At 51.6% G+C, this 17,228-nt stretch overlaps 1 protein-coding gene across 1 annotated transcript in view; it reads right to left on the bottom strand.

Annotated features, from left to right (window-relative positions):
* The window catches only part of KIRREL3 (kirre like nephrin family adhesion molecule 3), a 119,502-nt gene that overhangs the window by 88,700 nt on the left and 13,574 nt on the right, over nt 1-17,228 (bottom strand). The gene's annotated exons all lie outside the window — the stretch shown is intronic.

The following is a 17,228-nucleotide window of genomic DNA, read 5'->3' as shown; positions in this document are numbered from 1 at the left end:
CTGTGGTCCAGCCATCCTCCAGCCCCCAAAACGGGCCACGTGCTACTGCGCTTGGTACGTGTTACTCCTCTTTCCCCTTAACGCTGCTTCCACAAGGGGGCAGAGGCAGGAGAGAGGCCCCCAGTTGGAAGCACTCTGGGGGGGCGGGGTGTGCTTCAAGAGGGCAACAGGCATAGGGCGTGGTGTGCTTTGGTTAAACCTGAGAACCCAAGAAATATCAATAATATCATAGTTTTAGTGGCTCCCAGGACGGGACTAGGGCCAAATTTGGCGGGATAAGGGGTGGTGTAGCGTGAGGGATGGTGGGGTTGAGTGAGCAGGTAATCGTCTCCTGTCCCTTTCTTTTCTGCAGCAGACCCTGTGCCAGCCTCTCTGTCACTGGGAGCAAATCATCAGTGTGAACCCACACCTGCCCATACACACCTCCCTGAACCATCTAAGGTAGGCAGTTCATATTTTATTAAACAGAGACACCCACATTGGGTACAATATGCCAGGCATTGTTCCAAGCTTTACAAATATTAGCCTGTTAATATTTTCATCCTCATAACAACCTATGAGGCAGGTACTATTTTTATCCCCATTTTTCAGATGAGGAAATGAGGCCCAAGGTGGTAAAAAATTAGTAACAGGAGCTACGCATGTTAACGACTCACCACGTGCCCTGTGGGCCTTCTCTGTGGCCGTCACATCCCCACAACACTTGTGTGGAGCCTTATTAACCCCTTTTCACAGGCACTCAGCACACTGAGCCTTAGAGGTTAACTAAATTGTCCAGGGAGCATCTAGTGGCAGGACCAGGGCAGCGAATCCAAGACTCTCTGGCTCTAAGGACCATGTTCTCATCTACTGCATGCAGGTCCCTATGTCTTATCCTGGAGGGATTGCTGAAGAAGGGGGGGTGATGTGGCCCACGTTCCCTGGGAGGCCACAGCTGAATGGACAAACAGGACATGGGACGTTGACATCCACTGAGCTCCCGGCCCACAGTACCATCTGTGCTTCCCATGCTGTCCCTCCTGTAACCGTGTAATTACACTTCAGAGCAGGACTATTCCCATTTTATAGCAAAGACACCCAGATCAGAGAGGCAAAGTAACCTGCCCAAGATCACACAGCTAATGAGTGGGGTCTGACCTGGGGCTCATCACGTCTAAGCCTGTATTCTTTCCTACCCCCTGCTCTGCAGATACACAGCCGAGGAAAACAGGACCTGGTGGGCAGGCTGCCCCTCCACCTGGAGAGAGTCAGAGGTGGCCACAGAGGTCCTGGACACCGGCTGCTGTCCAACTTGGGGACACAGAGTCCCAGGCTTTGACCATGGTTAGGGCCAAGCTCTCAGCAGCAGATGGCCCTAAGAAGGGAGCCACTGGCGTATGGCTTCAAGGGGCACTGAGGATGGCAGTGGAGGAGAGACAGAGGTCCACACTGGAGAGTTTGTGGCAGGCGGGAAGGTAGCTGAGTTTTCAACCTGATGAGATCTTGGCTGGGTCTCTGAGGGATCTCATTAAAAATCCAATCGGCCCTGAATTGTGAGAGTAACACTTTTTATTCTGATTTGAGCTTTATAAATTAGATTTCATAGGACATTATCACCAGCTATGCGTGGTGGGGTGGGATTTTTTTTTTTTTCTTCCTTTCTGTCTCTTCAAGTTCCCTGTTGTAATTAGACTGTTTCTGGCACCAAAACAAGAGAGAGAAGGAAGGAAGAGATGAGAGGAGAAAATGAGGGAGAGACCAGAGAAGGAGCGAGAGAGGGAGGGGAGTGAGGAGAGCAGGAGAGCAGGAGTGGAGAGGAAGAGAGAGATGGAGAGAAGGCAGAGGGAGAACAGGAGGAGAAAGAGGGGCGGGAGACGCTGGGATGCAGAGAGGATGAGTGAGCGGGAGACCGGTCCTCTCCCAGCCTCCTTCTCCAGGCTCTAATGATGATTTCACAGCGCATTCTTCTATCTCAGCATCTTCCTTGCAAGGACAGTGTCAAGACAGCAGCAATAGCTACCAAAGATTGTGTGATCAGAGAGAAGTGTCAGGTTGTCAGCTGAGAGCCGAGGGCTTGGGATCAGCTGGCTCTCAGCAGTGAAGCCTGAGCCCCCAGAATGCCCACGAATAGGGAGGCCTGCCGTGGGAACTGACCTGGTCTCCCCCCGCCTCCAGCCCAGTCCTGCTTCCTCTTGGTGTTGGTGAGAGTGCCTGGAGAGCTGGAGTGCAGGAAGCATCCCCAGGCCAAGGTGCGGGCAGGGGTGAGGGTGAGAAGAAGCCCAGGGGTGACGGGTGTGGCAGTGCCCCAGGGAGAAGAGGGGCTGTCACCATGGAAACCGGGCTCTGGAGGGGCTGGGAGGAGAGGTTGTCAGAAGCAGGCGTGCAGGTGGACACTAAGCGGTCACTATTTCACCTTGGAGGCTGCCTCAGAGCCAGGAGTTGGGGTGGGGGCCGATGGAAGGGAGCCTGGGGGGCAGGGAGGTAGGAGCCGGCCTCGAGGGGACTAGTCTCCCGACCCATCCTAGCAGGCTTCAGAGAGACTTTTCGGCTTTCACATTTTGCTCGTTGCATCCCCTTGGCTTTTCTATGGAAAGAATGTTTCTGGAGTGAGACAGGTTCACTGGATAGTCTCATAAAGCTGCCCCAGAGGACATGGTTGGCAAATTATGTGGGGGCCGGGCGTAGTTAGTGCTCTGACGATTTTTTTTTTTTTTTTTTTTTTTTTGGCCGCACCTGGCGGCATGCGGAATCTTAGCCCCCTGACAGGGATTGATCCTATACCCCCTGCAGTGGAAGCATGGAGTCCTAACCACTGGACCGCCAGGGAAGTCCCCAGCATACTTTTAATTTTTGTGCATTAAATACAAGCCACTAAACACTTTTCTCTTTCGAGTCAATGAGATGATTTCTCAAGCAGAACCTAAGTCAGGTGTCACTTCTAGAGGAGATGAAGGCTGCAGTGCAAGAGGATGGAGAGGAGGTAGAGCGATGGACCAGTGGGACAGGCCCTGAGGCCTCCTCTTTGGGCTCAGGAGCCCTTGGGGATGCGACGTACAACCACGGGGGCAGGCTCTTGTCCAGAGAATCTCCTCACCGGTTCCCTCACTTCCTGCTCAGAGAGGTGAAAGGCAAATTATCATTTTCTATAACCTCCTGGGCAGTACCTTGCGTAGATTCTCTCCAAACCTGTCCTGCTGCCGACTGCTCCCTGCCCGCTGCTTTCTGCTCAGCACCTCTCTCTGACTTCTCTAGACTGTTCTCCAAAGCGCCCCACCCCCCGATCTCTGCCTCGCCTCCTTCAGCCCACCAGGCTCTCCGAAGGGGCCGCACCTGACCGCCCAGCCCCTCGCCTCAGTCTTTTTCTGGGGACCCGCAGCACACCTTGGCATGGAGTGAACCGTCACCATCGGGCTCGGGGAGGTCCCCACCGTCTTCCAGGAAAACATTTAAAACGCTGAAGACCCCGTGAGGCTCTATGAGCTCACACACCCCTGGCCTCCGATCTGAGGTCCCCCCGCAATTCCCAGTTACTTCCTGGGGAGGGAAGAGGCGCTTTGCTGGCTGAGGTTATAAGGGCCAGATTACCGAGTGATGACTTTACAGCCGCGCTCCAGGGGCCTGGCTGCCATGGTGTATGCGTGTGTGTGTGTGTGTGTGTGTGTGTGTGTGTGTGTGTGTGTGGCTGAATGAATTGACTTGTAGGCCTCACCCCTTCTCCAGCCACACCTTTTCTGCTTCTGTTCCTTGTCAACCACTTAAAATTTTGCTTGAACAAACTCTTCTTATTCTTTCAGAATCTTTGAAAGCCTCTGGTTTAGAATTCTGCGGCGGGGCGTGGTGGAATTTTTTTCTGGGACTAAAATGTAGGCTGAGAAGGCCAAGGCCTCCCTCTGCTGTCAGGGTCACTGTAGAGACCCCTGGAAGGGACTGTGGTCTGGACAATCTTTAAGGCTTTAAGGTTCCAGGAGCTCGTGGTGCTGCGGCCTGACTCTGGCTGTGCCTGTGTGTGCGTGTGTGTGTGTGTGTGTGTGTGTGTGTGTGTGTGTAGCACAGGCAGAAAGAGGGCCCAGTGAGCCACACCCAAGGTGGCCGGGGTCCTCCCTGCCAGGCTCAGAGGGACCATGGCGCTCACCCATCCCTTCCTCCGATAACTGTCAACCCCAGATCTTCTGGGGACACATTCTGGTACTTCAGTGTTGTAAGTCTGTTGCCACACCTACAGGTATATGAGTCTGTGCCTCTCCCCAGTCACTGATCTGGTGGTCAGGTGGTCCCATGCTGGTATGAGAGGCAGCTCTCTGTGGGGTCCGCATGCACTAGTGCAGAGAGCAAGGGGTGTGGGGTTAGTTAGTGTAACAGGAGAGACAGCCTCGGGGCAAACTCTGCACTGAAGCCTGATGCGGGGAGCAGGGGTGCTGATGTCCCCATAGCCCCTGCACCCCCCTCGGGAGATGGTGTGGAGTGTGCTCACCCTCTTCCTCCCGTCTCTCTGGGCACTTTGGCCAGGCCTTTGCTCCAGTAGCAGGTGGAGGGGAGGTGGCCACTGCCCTTAGCGTTAATCCCAGCCAGACCTGGACAGGAATGTCAGGGCCACCTGGTAAGCTTGCCTGGCTTCTATGGAGCCCAGTGCACAGCCACCTTCACTTGCTCCTTCAGCGGGGAGGGAACGGCAAGGAGGGAGAGGCTGAGTGATGCCCCGAGGATGCCCTGGGGTCCAGGAGAAGGTGGAGTGAGGACTCCTCTGATGCCCTGGGGGGCGTCACTGCCACCTCTGCTCCTGAATGCGGGGGCAGCCCGGCTGAAGTCCTGCTTGCTGCAACTCCCAGGACATTCAGCGAAACTTACTGAGAGTCTGTGCACGGCTGCACTTGACCCAAGTTGCTAGACCGTGAGGGAGAAGGTGATGGGTCTCCTAAAGGGGTCACGTAAAGTTCTTTGGGGCTTTAAGAAAGGCCTGCTGCAAGCGTAGGGGTGGGGAGAAGAAACAGAGGGGCTTCCTGGAGGAGGAATCAGGGTACGGGGATGTGATGGAAGAAAGATGTCCTTCTGTGGCAGGGAAACTACAAGCAAAGGTGTGAGTGACGGGTAACCTCAGGGACCCACTCTGAGTGCCTAACGGGTCACCTGCCAGGGTCTGGGTCCTGGACGGTGGAAAAAACACAGAACCAGGCAGGCCTGGGAAGGAACTCCAGCCCTGTCACTAGCAGTATGATGTGGGGCACATTCCTCACCCACTCTAAGCCTTAGTTTCCCCATTTATAAAATGGGGGTGACACACGTACTTTGCAAAGCTGCCGTGAGGCTGAGGGACCACATGTGTAAATGATCTGGGCACACACAAGGTGTTTCATAAAGGTTTGTTCTAATTTTCATCACTATTCGTGAGTCTTTCCTGAGCCCAGGACTATTAAAACCGGAGCCACGAGGGGTCCCAGGGATGGGAAAGGAGGCTTTGCAAATCTGAAGTTGGACCGATTAGAATCTGCTTCTTCCCATGAGTCATGCAGGTGAGAGAGGTGAGCATCTGAGCCTCCTGCAGCCCTGCCTTTACTGGTTTCAGCCTCCCAGAGCTACCTGGTCAACCATGCAGAAAAGGCGCAAATGTCACCGTCTGTTCTGCTATTAGTGACCAATTGGGGAAGGCTTAAGAATACTTGTACCGGGGATTATCTGTTGCCAGGTTTTTCCCAGCCCGGAGCACGCAAATTGCCTCTTATGAGATTAAGGGAAGCTGCACAGGGTCCAAGAAGCGAGCAGATGGGTGGAAGGGAGGGGAGGCAGGAGCCAGCTCAGCGCTCAGCTGATACCAGCAGTGCCAGGCGGGTGGGAAAGGACCAGGGCAGGTGGCTCAGACCGTGCCTGGAGGCCCAAGTCTTGACTTCTGCTGCTATCCAGTGTCTCAGCACAGGCAGGACGATGAGTTTTGGGGAATTTCTGGAATGCCCTGTTGTGACCTACTCAGGGGAGCGGGACTGGGGGTTATGGGGTTATGTCCTAGCCCCCTGACTAATAATAAAACTGATCATTATGGGGTGTAATGGTACCAGTGATGTGCCATTGGCCACACACAGGAGCGGGTCCCACCCCATCGATCTCCAAGACCCCTGGCCAGGTGTGGGGATGCAGAGGAGGGACTGATGTATTTTGCACGACAAGGAGCTTAGTGTCTGGAGGCGAAAAATATGTGCACAGGGAACTAAAATAAAAGGTGCCGCAAGTGAGGTATAAAGTCCTAAGAATATCACAAACCGGAAACAGACTCACAGATACAGAGAACAAACTATTGGCTACCAGTAGGGAGAGCAAAGGGGGGAGGGGCAAGAGAGGGGTAGGGGATTAAGAGGTGCGAACTACTGTGGATAAGGTAAATAAGCTGCGAGGATGTATTCTACAACACAGAGGATAGAGTCAATATTCTTTAATAATTATAAATGGAGTATAACCTTTAAAAATTTTGACTCACTAGGGCTTCCCTGGTGGCGCAGTGGTTAAGAATCTGCCTGCCAAGGCAGGGGACACGGGTTCGAGCCCTGGTCCAGGAAGATCCCACATGCCTCGGAGCATCTAAGCCCCATGCGCCACAACTACTGAGCCTGCGCTCTAGGGCCTGCGAGCCACACTACTGAGCCCATGTGCTACAACTACTGAGACCTGCACGCCTAGAGTCCATGCTTTGCAATAAGAGAAGCCACTGCAATAAGCCCACGCAACGGAATGAAGAGCAGCCCCCACTCGCCGCAACTAGAGAGAGCCTGTGCACAGCAACGAAGACCCAGTGTAGCCAAAAATAAATAAATAAATAAACTAATAATAATAAAAAAATTGTGAATCACTATGTGTTTCCCTGAAACTTATATAATAATAATAAAAAAAGAAAGTCCCAAGGAAGAAAGATTTTTCCTTCTGGGAGAATGGGGAAAGGAGTTGCCGAAGGGCTGGCTTTGGAAATGGCCTGGAAGGGTAAGCAAGATGAGGGCAAGGAGGAAACGTTCCCTGGGATGGGGACGGCGTAAGGAAAGCGAGGAGGTCAGAACGCGTTCAGGGAATAAAAGCACGGACATCACACGGTCCAGGCGTGATCTCTGGCTGTGCTGTTACAACTGTGCGACCCTGGGCAAATTTCTTAGTTACTCTGAACCTCAGTTTCCCTATAGGATGGTAATCATGCTTGCTGGGTTGTTTGTGAGAATGAACAGGACGCTTTGAGGAAAGCGCACAGGGTCCTGCATGCCCTCTCACTGCGAGCCTGGTGTGATGGGCGCGTGGCCTCTGTGCATGTAGGATGTGTATCGAGAGAACGTGGTAGGTCCAGCTGCGTAGGCCCTGGAATGCACAGTAAGAAGTTTGCACTAATGAGAAATCACTACTCTTTTTTTTTTTTTTTTTTTTTTGCGGTACGCGGGCCTCTCACTGTTGTGGCCTCTCCCATTGCGGAGCACAGGCTCCGGACACGCAGGCTCAGCGGCCATGGCTCACGGGCCCAGCCGCTCTGTGGCATGTGAGATCTTCCCGGACCGGGGCACGAACCCGTGTCCTCTGCATCGGCAGGCAGACTCTCAACCACTGCACCACCAGGGAAGCCCCCATTACTGGTTTTGACCCACAGGCTCAGGTCTGAGTTTGAGAATGATCACAGTGGCCACAGTGAGGAGGGTGGATGAGGAAGGATAAACTGAAGGCAGGAAGACTGATGAGGAGGACTTTGCTCCTAAGGGCTCAGGCGGAAGCGGCAGCCATGGAAAGAAGGAAATGGATTTAGGAACCAGCGGAGGTAGAGTTGATAGCACTTGATGTGGGACGTGGAGGATAGAGGGCTAAAGGCCCCCCTCTCCCTGGCCTGCAGAATGGGGTGAGTGGGTGACTGCTGGAACCACTGCTGTCTCAGGGGAAGAAGCAGGCTTGGGGGAGGGCAGTGAGCTCAGTTGTAAATAGGTTTGTGGAGAGGGGCCCGGAATCACACAGAAGAAGAGAGAAGATGCCCTGGTTGTAGTTGGATCCTTGCGCCTGGCGGAAGAAGGTGGGATTCACTCACACTTACTGAGCATCACTATGGCTCAGGCCGTGGGAGAGAAGTGTTTTCGCTACGTGTCCTCTCATTGGGTGTTGACCTGAGAACTCATCTGCAAATCTGGAAAGTTACAGGTGTTGATGTGACTAAGAGGGACACGGTTGCTCCAGGCTGGGAGCATAGGGGGCAACTGCCTCGGGTGGCACGTCTAACTCCTGTCAAGGTCTGCACAGGCTTAGAGCCCTGTTGGGATGGAAGGAGGTCAATCTCCTTCCTTTGGACCAGGAGTGGAAATACAGAGAAGCCAGAAGAATAGGCAGGGGTGGAAGACAAGCCTTCTCTCCGTTGTCTGTTTCTCCTGGACCTCTGCTGGGAGAGAGGCTGGGACACACTTTCAACCCCAGCATTGCCATTTGTAGCTGTTGGTAGCCTTGACTCCGAAACACAGGTGAGGGGAAGCTTGCCAATATCATGAACGTTCCAAAAATTGTGCTGAATTTTTATTGGGGCTTACACGGGAGAGAGTGACTACTCTTCCCAGGGCTGGATGAGGGGCAGAAGTACTGTGGGCATGTTCTCCCACTTCGTTCCTTGCCTGAGCTGGGGCAGCCAGGCAGCCTGTGATTCTCCCAACCTCACACGGCTCTCCCTAGGACACGCAGTCTGCCAAGGTTATCCTGGACAGCGTGGGGCGCTAATGAAAAACAATGGGGCTGGCCGAGGCAGGGTGACTCCAAAGGCACTATAAATCCTTCGCCTCCTGATTTTCAGCCTGTAGCCCCAGCCCGAGCCTGCCCTGAGTTCATTAGTGGCTGGGAGAGGTGACCCTCCATCCATTCAACCAAGTTCTGGATGCCAAGAAGACACTGATAAGGGCTGCTGGAAATACTGGCGCGTCGGTGCCTGTGAAGCAGCCCATCCACCCCTGCCTGCGGTCATCCTGGAGTCTGACCGAGATGGGAGGAGCAGAGCAGTGTGAGCTTTGGTGGTGGCGATGGGGGAGGGTAGAGGTGGGAGACACTCGGGCAGCCTCTGAAGGCTAGGACGCTGGAGGTCATCTCAGGCCTCCTGCTGGCTGGCCAGGGGCCCAGGGCTAAGCCCGCTTATTTCTCTGAGTCTCGGGCTCTTGTGTCTTTGGGATTAGAATATGTGCTCACTGAACCATTGCTGGGTTCAGGGAGTAGCATGAAATAAAGAAAGTGGGGCTGAAGAGCAGTGATGGTCATTAGCCTGAGAGGTAGCTGTAGGCATCAGTTACAGGCAGACAGAGGTCCTATGGTGCCCTCTTAGAGCACAGCAGCTTGGGAGCCACCGGCTTCGGCTGGAGGCGGGGCCACGGATCCTGCCCTAGGAAGTCCAGCGAGTCCCGTTCCCTTTTATAAGAGATGCTGTCCGGACATAGGAAGCTGTGAGCACCCAGGCCCAGAAGGTACCAGTTTGGTGCTGCGTCTGCCACCTCTTAGCTGTGTGCTCTTGGGCCTGACCCTTCCCATCTCTGAGACTCAACTCCCATCTGTAAATGCAGGGTTTAGACTGGAAGTCAATCCCTTAGGTTCCCCCTTTCAGCCCTACTCTTCTGTGTTCTGATTTATCCAAAGTCTTATTTTGTGTGTGTGTGTGTGTGTGTGTGTGTGTGTGTGTGTGTGTGTGTGTGTGTGTGTGTGGGTGCTAAGGCCCAAAAGAATAAAACTGAGGCACAAGGAAGTAAAAGCAAATCTCCTAAGACCATTTGGTCTATTTGGGGAATATCTATGTCCTAAATCACTTTTTAAAATTTATTTGTATTTATTTTTGGCTGTGTTGGGTCTTTGTTGCTGCACGCTGGCTTCCTCTAGTTGCAGCGAGCGGGGGCTACTCTTCATTGCATTGCATGGGCTTCTCATTGCGGTGGTCTCTCTTGTTGCGGAGCATGGGCTCTAGGTGCACGGGCTCAGTAGGTGTAGCTCATGGCCTCTAGAGCGCAGGCTCAGTAGTTGTGGCACACGGGCTTAGTTGCTCCGTGGCATGTGGGATCTTCCCGGGCCAGGGCTCGAACCCGTGTCCCCTGCACTGGCAGGCGGATTCTTAACCACTGCACCACCAGGGAGGCCCCTAAATCATTTTTTAAAAAACAAACATCTTAAAAAAATCATTTGTATGCTGGTATAGGCCTTGCCAGTTGCGGGTTGTTCTAAAACTTCTGTATGCATGAGAATCACCTGGGGAACTTGCTAAAAATACAGTTTCCTGGGCATCAAGCCAGAAATTTCAAGATGGTGGGTCTGAGCTGGGCCAAGGAATCTGGATTTTCACAGCTTCCCAGGTGGTTTTTGGTCCACATCTGAGAAGCACTGTTGTAGGCAAACAGCCCAGGCTCAGAGGGACTGCATCCTTTCCCATCTTGGCTCTGTCCCTGTGTGGCCTTGGTCAAGCTGCTGTCTGTCTCTGAGCATCCCGTGGTTTTCTCATCTGCACAGTGAAGATACTGGATGAGGTCAGTAGCTCCCACACTTTTTTTAGTGCACATACCCTTTTGTTGATGGAATCTTGTGTGGAACCTCAGTGTATAACGTGGATGGAGACAGAACTGGGGTGGAGATGGAAGGACAGAGTCCGGCCCCTTGGGCCCCTGCAGTGGACCCCAAGGTCCCTCTGTTAAATGCTCCCGGAATCAGAAGGACCTGGGCAGTTTTGCTGGTCTCCAGGTGTTCCAGGAAGGGTAACATCGCTGTGTCCCACTGACAGGTGCAAAGCAGGCCTGGGGATCCAGGGGACACTGTGGCTGAGGCAGCCTGGCCTTGAAGCATGGGTTACTTCTGGGTCACTCACTAAACGCTGCGTTAGCGACAACAGCTCAGACCTGGTGTTTATGGAAGAATCTTCTTGTGACTGCTGAAGACCTTCCTGATTGGAAGCAGATCATCTCAGTGCAATGTCCTGAATTTGTGCCCTCTTAGAGCCCAAATACAATCCACTCTTCTTGTTTTTTTAAACTGAAGTATAGTTGATTTACAATGTTGTGCTAATTTCTGCTGTCCAGCAGAGTGACTCAGTTATACACATATATACATTCTTTTTTATATTCTTTTCCATTATGGTTTATCCCAGGACAGTGTATATAGTTCCCTGTGCTATACAGTGGGACCTTCTTGTCCATCCATTCTATACGTAATAGTTTGCATCTACTAACCCCCAAGTCCCAGTCCATCCCTCCCCCAATCCCCCTGCCACCCACCTCGCCCTTGGCAACCACAAGTCTATTCTCTATGTCTATGAGTCTGTTGCTGCTTTGTAGATAGGTTTGTTTGTGTCATATTTTAGATTCCACAATAAGTGATATCATATTGTATTTGCCTTTCTCTTTCTGACTTCCTTCACTTAGTATGATAATCTCTAGTTGCATCCATGTTGCTGCAAATGGCATTATTTTGTTCCTTTTTTATGGCTGACTAGTATTCCATCGTGCATCTATACCATGTCTTCTTTATACATTCTTCTGTGGACGGACATTTAGGTTGTTTCCATGTCTTGACTCTTGTGAATAGCGCTGCTGTGAACATAGGGGTGCGTGTATCTTTTTGCATTATAGTTTTGTCCAGATATGTGCCCGGGAGTGGGATGGCTGGATCATATGGTAATTCTAGTTTTAATTTTCTGAGGAACCTCCGTATTGTTCTCCACAGTGGCTGTACCAACTTACATCCCCGCCAACAGTGTAGGAGGGTTCCCTTTTCTCCACGCCCTCTCCAGCCTTTGTTATCTGTAGACTTTTTAAGGATGGCCATTCTGACTCATGTGAGTTGGTACCTCATTGTAGATTTGACAATCCACTCTTCATGATCTTTGTTAATGGAGAGGAGCAAAGGTGTGAATAATCCAAAATGATGGACATTTCAAAATAATGAATAATCCTAAGTTACATTTATTTTCAACGTTGGAATGCATTTTGGTATTCATGTTTGAATATGGATGTGTTTGATGTTCTGGGAATTTTTTTTTTTTTTTTTTTCTGCGGTACACGGGCCTCTCACTGCTGTGGCCTCTCCCGTTGTGGAGCACAGGCTCCGGACGCACAGGCTCAGCGGCCGTGGCTCACGGGCCCAGCCGCTCCGCGGCATGTGGGATCTTCCGGGACCGGGGCACGAACCCGTGTCCCCTGCATCGGCAGGTGGACTCTCAACCACTGCGCCACCAGGGAAGCCCCAGGGAATTTTTAATACTTATGGAAAGCCACAAAAATCCAGTGATGAAGCTCCCTCTGGCCTCCTGCTCAGCTGGGTGGAAAACATCACCCCTGGTACTCGTCCACTCACCCTCCCCAGCTTGCTGTCTTTATGGCTCACACTTTCTTCGGGAGGGGATGGAGATCTTAGCTGATTTTGCCTTTAAAGGACTTTCATTCCCTTTGGGCTGCATGCAGATAAGAAAAAAATAAGAAGCTGTGAAATGTTAACAGAGGACTTCATGAAGCATCTTCGTGAGAGCGTGTGCCTGGAATGGGGATGTTTGCCAAAGATACCTGAGAGCTGACTATATATGTGTCTAATTAAAAAGGCGATTCTTCTCGCAGCCCTGGGATTCTGGGTCTTGTCTTCTGGCTGCTCTAGGATATTAACCACAACTAACTCTTGTATATGCTTTATATATCACAAAGCTCTTCACTTACATTATTTTACTTAACCTACTCCCCTGACACCCTGTCAAAAAAATTCTATCATCCGTCCTGATGTAGATACTTGAATGTTGAGGTTCAAAGTGATGACAAGCCAAGGTCCTAATGCAAGTGTATGCCCCATGCCAGCCCTCTTCTGTGTCACACGGCCTCTCCTGTCACCGCCTAACAGTGGCCCTGGGAAGGGCTCAGATTATTTGCTTCAACCCTGAGAATGCAGCAGCAAAGGAAACAAAATAAAACTAACTTGCAATTACTGCCCTGTCTTTGTTTTGATTGTTTGAAGTGGAGATGTTGGTAAAGGAGAGATTTTGTGCTTGGAAGCGCCTTGAGAGGAAAGCGAGGGAGTGTGCAGGCTGCTGGGGGTGCCAGATGGGCTGAAGGCTTGTCTTCCTTTCCAGGAGGCTGAGGCTGGGTCACTGAGCCCGGGCGTTGCTGAAGGATGGGGTGGGATGGGCTACTCCTTGGAAGCAGTAGCCTCAATTGCGGGCAAGCTATTTTCACATCAGTAATCCCGAGGGGTTGAGAGAATCAATCCCACTTTATGGATTAGGAAACGAAAGCTCAGAGAGGTTAAGAAACCCAGCCAAGGTCACCATGTGCGCTGGAGGCTGGACTCTGAACCATCTGACTCCAGTTATGGGCCTTCATTTACTAGACAGTCCCCGTTAAGCCCTGAGGGTGTTTGAGCTGTGTGGTTTCCTCTTCAGAAAGCAGAGGCTGGCTACTGTGTCCTCCAGCTGCCCCCAGCTGTGCTCCCAAAACACAGGAAGCTGAAGGGACATCTGCTTCTCGCTGCTGGTCACGGGCCCTGTCCCACCTGCAGACCACAGTCAGCCAAGAAACCTCTGATCCTCCCGGGGAGCCCCTGGGCCTGAGATCAGCTCTGTAAATGACAGTTTAGGGCAAAAGTCATTCACACCCAGGCAGAGGCACGGGCCACCCTGCTGCATCCTTGTTCAGAAGCCCTTTGCATAGGCTGACCCCCTGAAATAGCTTTCTTAGCGCAATCCAGGGCCGTGTGAGGAATGACTTCCATTCCCTACAGGGCTGGAGCTTTGGGCCTTTGAAACAGCCGTTGTGATGTGGAGCGTCTTCTCTGTTGTTAAGGTGACCCAAGGAGGACCAGGTGGTGCCCGGCCTTCTACTGGGCACGGGATTGGGGGCAGCGAATGGGAGTCTTCCTGGGAGAAGGCTCTCCCAGGACGTCTCTGTTTCCAACCTGAAGTGCCCCTGGAGGGGCCGACTCCTCTGATAGGAGAGTTACTCATGGCTTCACTGGAGAGAACAGAGCAGCTTTCAAGCCTCCTCCCCGAAATGTAACAACGTCTGGTACCACTTGGTGTCTTGGGGAGAGAATTCATGTCCGTAATTCGTTACCGTATATCACCGTTAGTACTCTACTCAGGATTTAGTGGGCAAATACCGTCTAACTGCACAATAATGACAGGTCCTTGCTGCTTATTGGGTAATTTACTAAGCCTGGAGAATATGGGGCAGGAGGGACTCTGAATAGGAGGTGTTGTAACCCCTTGAATCAAACTTTATGAGTTTGGGTTTGGCAGGGAGGTGGCAGCTGGTAGCCAGCTCTCGTTGCTTTGTTTCTCAGAGTTGGCTGGCAGACTGCTTCCTTCCCCTTTCTTTACAGCAGGAGAGGTCTGGGACTGGGCCCTGCGGCTGCCCGGGGCTGCCTGGGGCTATGGAGGGCCTTTTGGTAGAGAGGGTCTTTGGCTGAACACATAGGAACTCAGCAGGAAGCCAGCAGCAGGAACCAGGCCTGGGGGCTCCATCCAGTCCTTCCATTTATTCCCTCCACTGGGCCTCTTTCTGTATCTGGGCCAGTGGGTGCGGGGTAGAGGGAACTGTCCTTGGCTGGCAGCATCAAGATCATCTGAAACCCTCTCTTCTCTCGCAAGTGCTATGCTGGTCAGGAAGCAGCCATTCCTGGACACTTCCCAGCCTCCATCTGCTCGAGCAAAGTCTGTCTTTGTTTGGCAGTGCACCGTTTAAACTCCTCTAACCTATTTGGACCGCGGAGAGGGGAAGAGACACAATAATGAAAAACGCAACGTGCAACATTGCCTTATGCAATCTAATAAATTACTAGGTACCTGGCTGCCAGCTCAAACTAAGCCCAATATTGCCTGCAGTAATTATTTGGATCACATCCAGTTTATCTGCTTCATATTTGTGCTTCTGTGCTCAGTGGTAACTTATAAATGTCATTGTGGTGTTTATTCGTTATAATGAAACTTAACGACGTTGGAAGTCAGAAGCAGAGGTAGTGGAGCGGCAGGTTTAAAACAATCTCTTCATCTCTGGAGGAGGGCTGAGCCGAGATAACATGGAAGTTATGCCCTATAGGGAAGAGATTTGCAGGGCTGGTGGTGTCCTCATGCTGTGGGGTGGATAGAGAGAGCCAGGAGCCTCCTCCAGAGGCATCCATCAGGAGGCGGGGAAGACTTGGCTGGGTTTATCCCTGGCACCGCCCCATCTGTCCTTGCTTCGTCTTCTGAGGGCATTTAAGGGGGAGGTGTTCAATCTTTACACCACTCAATGGCTGGTTCAGATAAGAGATACAGGCTGCCCAGCGTCTTGGGAGGCAAAGGTCTTGATGGATGGGGACGGAAATTAGAACCTCAGGGTGACCACCGTATGGGAGACAGACTTTTTAAAAGAGGCTTGGAAAAAGGGAGTAGGGGTTGGAAAACAAAGGGAGGGTATCCTGGAGGGCCAAGAGGGGATGGCGAGGTGGGTAGGGGGAGCACAAGGCATGAATGGAATAGGGAATTGCTGGTGGGTGGAGGCTGAGTACCTACCAGTTCTGCAGAAGTCCAGACAAAGATGGACCATCGGTGTAGAATGAAGCGTTTTGGCTTCATACCACCCCGGACTCTGCCATTTACTAGCTGTATGGCTTTGGGCAAGTTATTTATCTTTCCCGGGTTTTCTTTCCTCATGTAGAAAATGGAAGTAATAACAGATACCTCTCAGGATCGTGGTGATGATTAAACCAGGTGATGTGTATAAAGTGATGAACGCAGTGTTTGGACAGTGGCAGCGGTTGGCACATGGTAGGTGTTCGATAGCTGTGGCCGAGTGAATCCATGAATAATAACACTTCCCACCTGAGTGCATTGCAAAGCCGTCTTCCAAACAATCGAGCTTGGATTGAGACCTTGGAGCTGTGCAGGGCTGATCTTATCACCCCATTTTACAGTGTGGAAGTGGAGGCCCAGGCTGGTGACAGTCACTTGCCCAAGGCTACGCAGCTGGCATATGGAGTGGGTGCTGGCTCTCCTGCTTCCCCGGACAGGAGTCCCCCGGCCAGTCCGAGCTGGACGGCTCCCCATCTGTGCTGAGGGCTGTGCTCTTCCCTCCTGACTGGGTGCCCTGTTCCCCAGAGCCACTCATGAGCCTGGACCTGTGCTGGCTTCCCAGCTGCACCTGGAGGCGGAGGCAAGCGGGGCTCTTTCTGTCCATCTCATCTTAATACTACATTTAGTGCCCACTCATGAAATATTCATTCTCTCCCCTCAGCGACATGCTCATACAAGCCTCCTAACATCACAAATATGGATGAAAATTATTAGTCATTGTTATGTCTCCCACTAGCCGATCCCCTCCCCCAACACGTCTCCTGTTTTAGTCTGAGCACAAGTGGGACTGAATTGAGGGTATTAACCTGGAACACTAATAATAATGCCTTGCATTTTATGGTGCTTTATGCTTTCTCAAAGCACCCGTACAACCATTGTGCGTATTTTATCATTGCAACAAATTCACGGAGGAAAGAGGGCTAGCATCGTGAGTACACCCACTTTGCAGATGAGAAAACATAGGTCAAGAGAGATCAAGGTCAAGGTCACATACCTAGTCAGGAGCAGAACTTATTACTTAAAAACATTATTAATTATTATTATTACTATTATTTTGGACTCCGAATGAAATGTTCTCTGGGAAGCTCAGTGTGTTTGTTTTATGTGAATAAACAATAGCACCATCTTTTATGTAAATAAACAGTGGCACCATTTCCTTTATCGTTTGTAAAGTTTTCATCCCTGTGATTTTACTGGTCCTCATGAGGCAGGCTTCATTTATTCTTACTTGACAAAGCTCAGTGGCAGAGCTGGCCTTAAACCATTATGTCCCAAAGTGGATTCCAAGAAATCCTAGCCCTAAAACGTGCTCTAGGGAAAGCATTTTGTGGTCAAGTAAGTTTGGGAAACTCCGAGAACCATATCCTCCTTTTGGGGGTTCACCAGGCCCTTTGGCATAGTAAAGGCTCTGAGAGGTTCAGTAGGAGAGACTTCTTTAATCAGGGTTAACCCAGCCTCTGCCCACCTTATTTAACTATGCAGACTCTATTTCACAGAAAAACTATTAACCTGCTACAGAAATGCTGCTCCAGGGAAATGCATGTACATGATCCCTCCTCGCCGTATTTCCTGAGGCAGTGGAGTTTGGAGCAGGGGTGGGAGGGCGACAGGCAGCAGACATGCTCGCGGGGCCGTTAGAACTGAAGCCCTCCCCTCAGGCTGCCTCTTCTCTTTCCTGTACCCACAGGGCTGTGAGTTCCAGATAATTCAC

Source organism: Phocoena phocoena, chromosome 8, assembly GCF_963924675.1.
Source record: "Phocoena phocoena chromosome 8, mPhoPho1.1, whole genome shotgun sequence".
Lineage (NCBI taxonomy): Eukaryota > Metazoa > Chordata > Mammalia > Artiodactyla > Phocoenidae > Phocoena > Phocoena phocoena.
The sequence above is the reverse complement of the archived record's forward strand: the minus strand, read 5'-3'. Positions and strand labels throughout refer to the sequence as shown.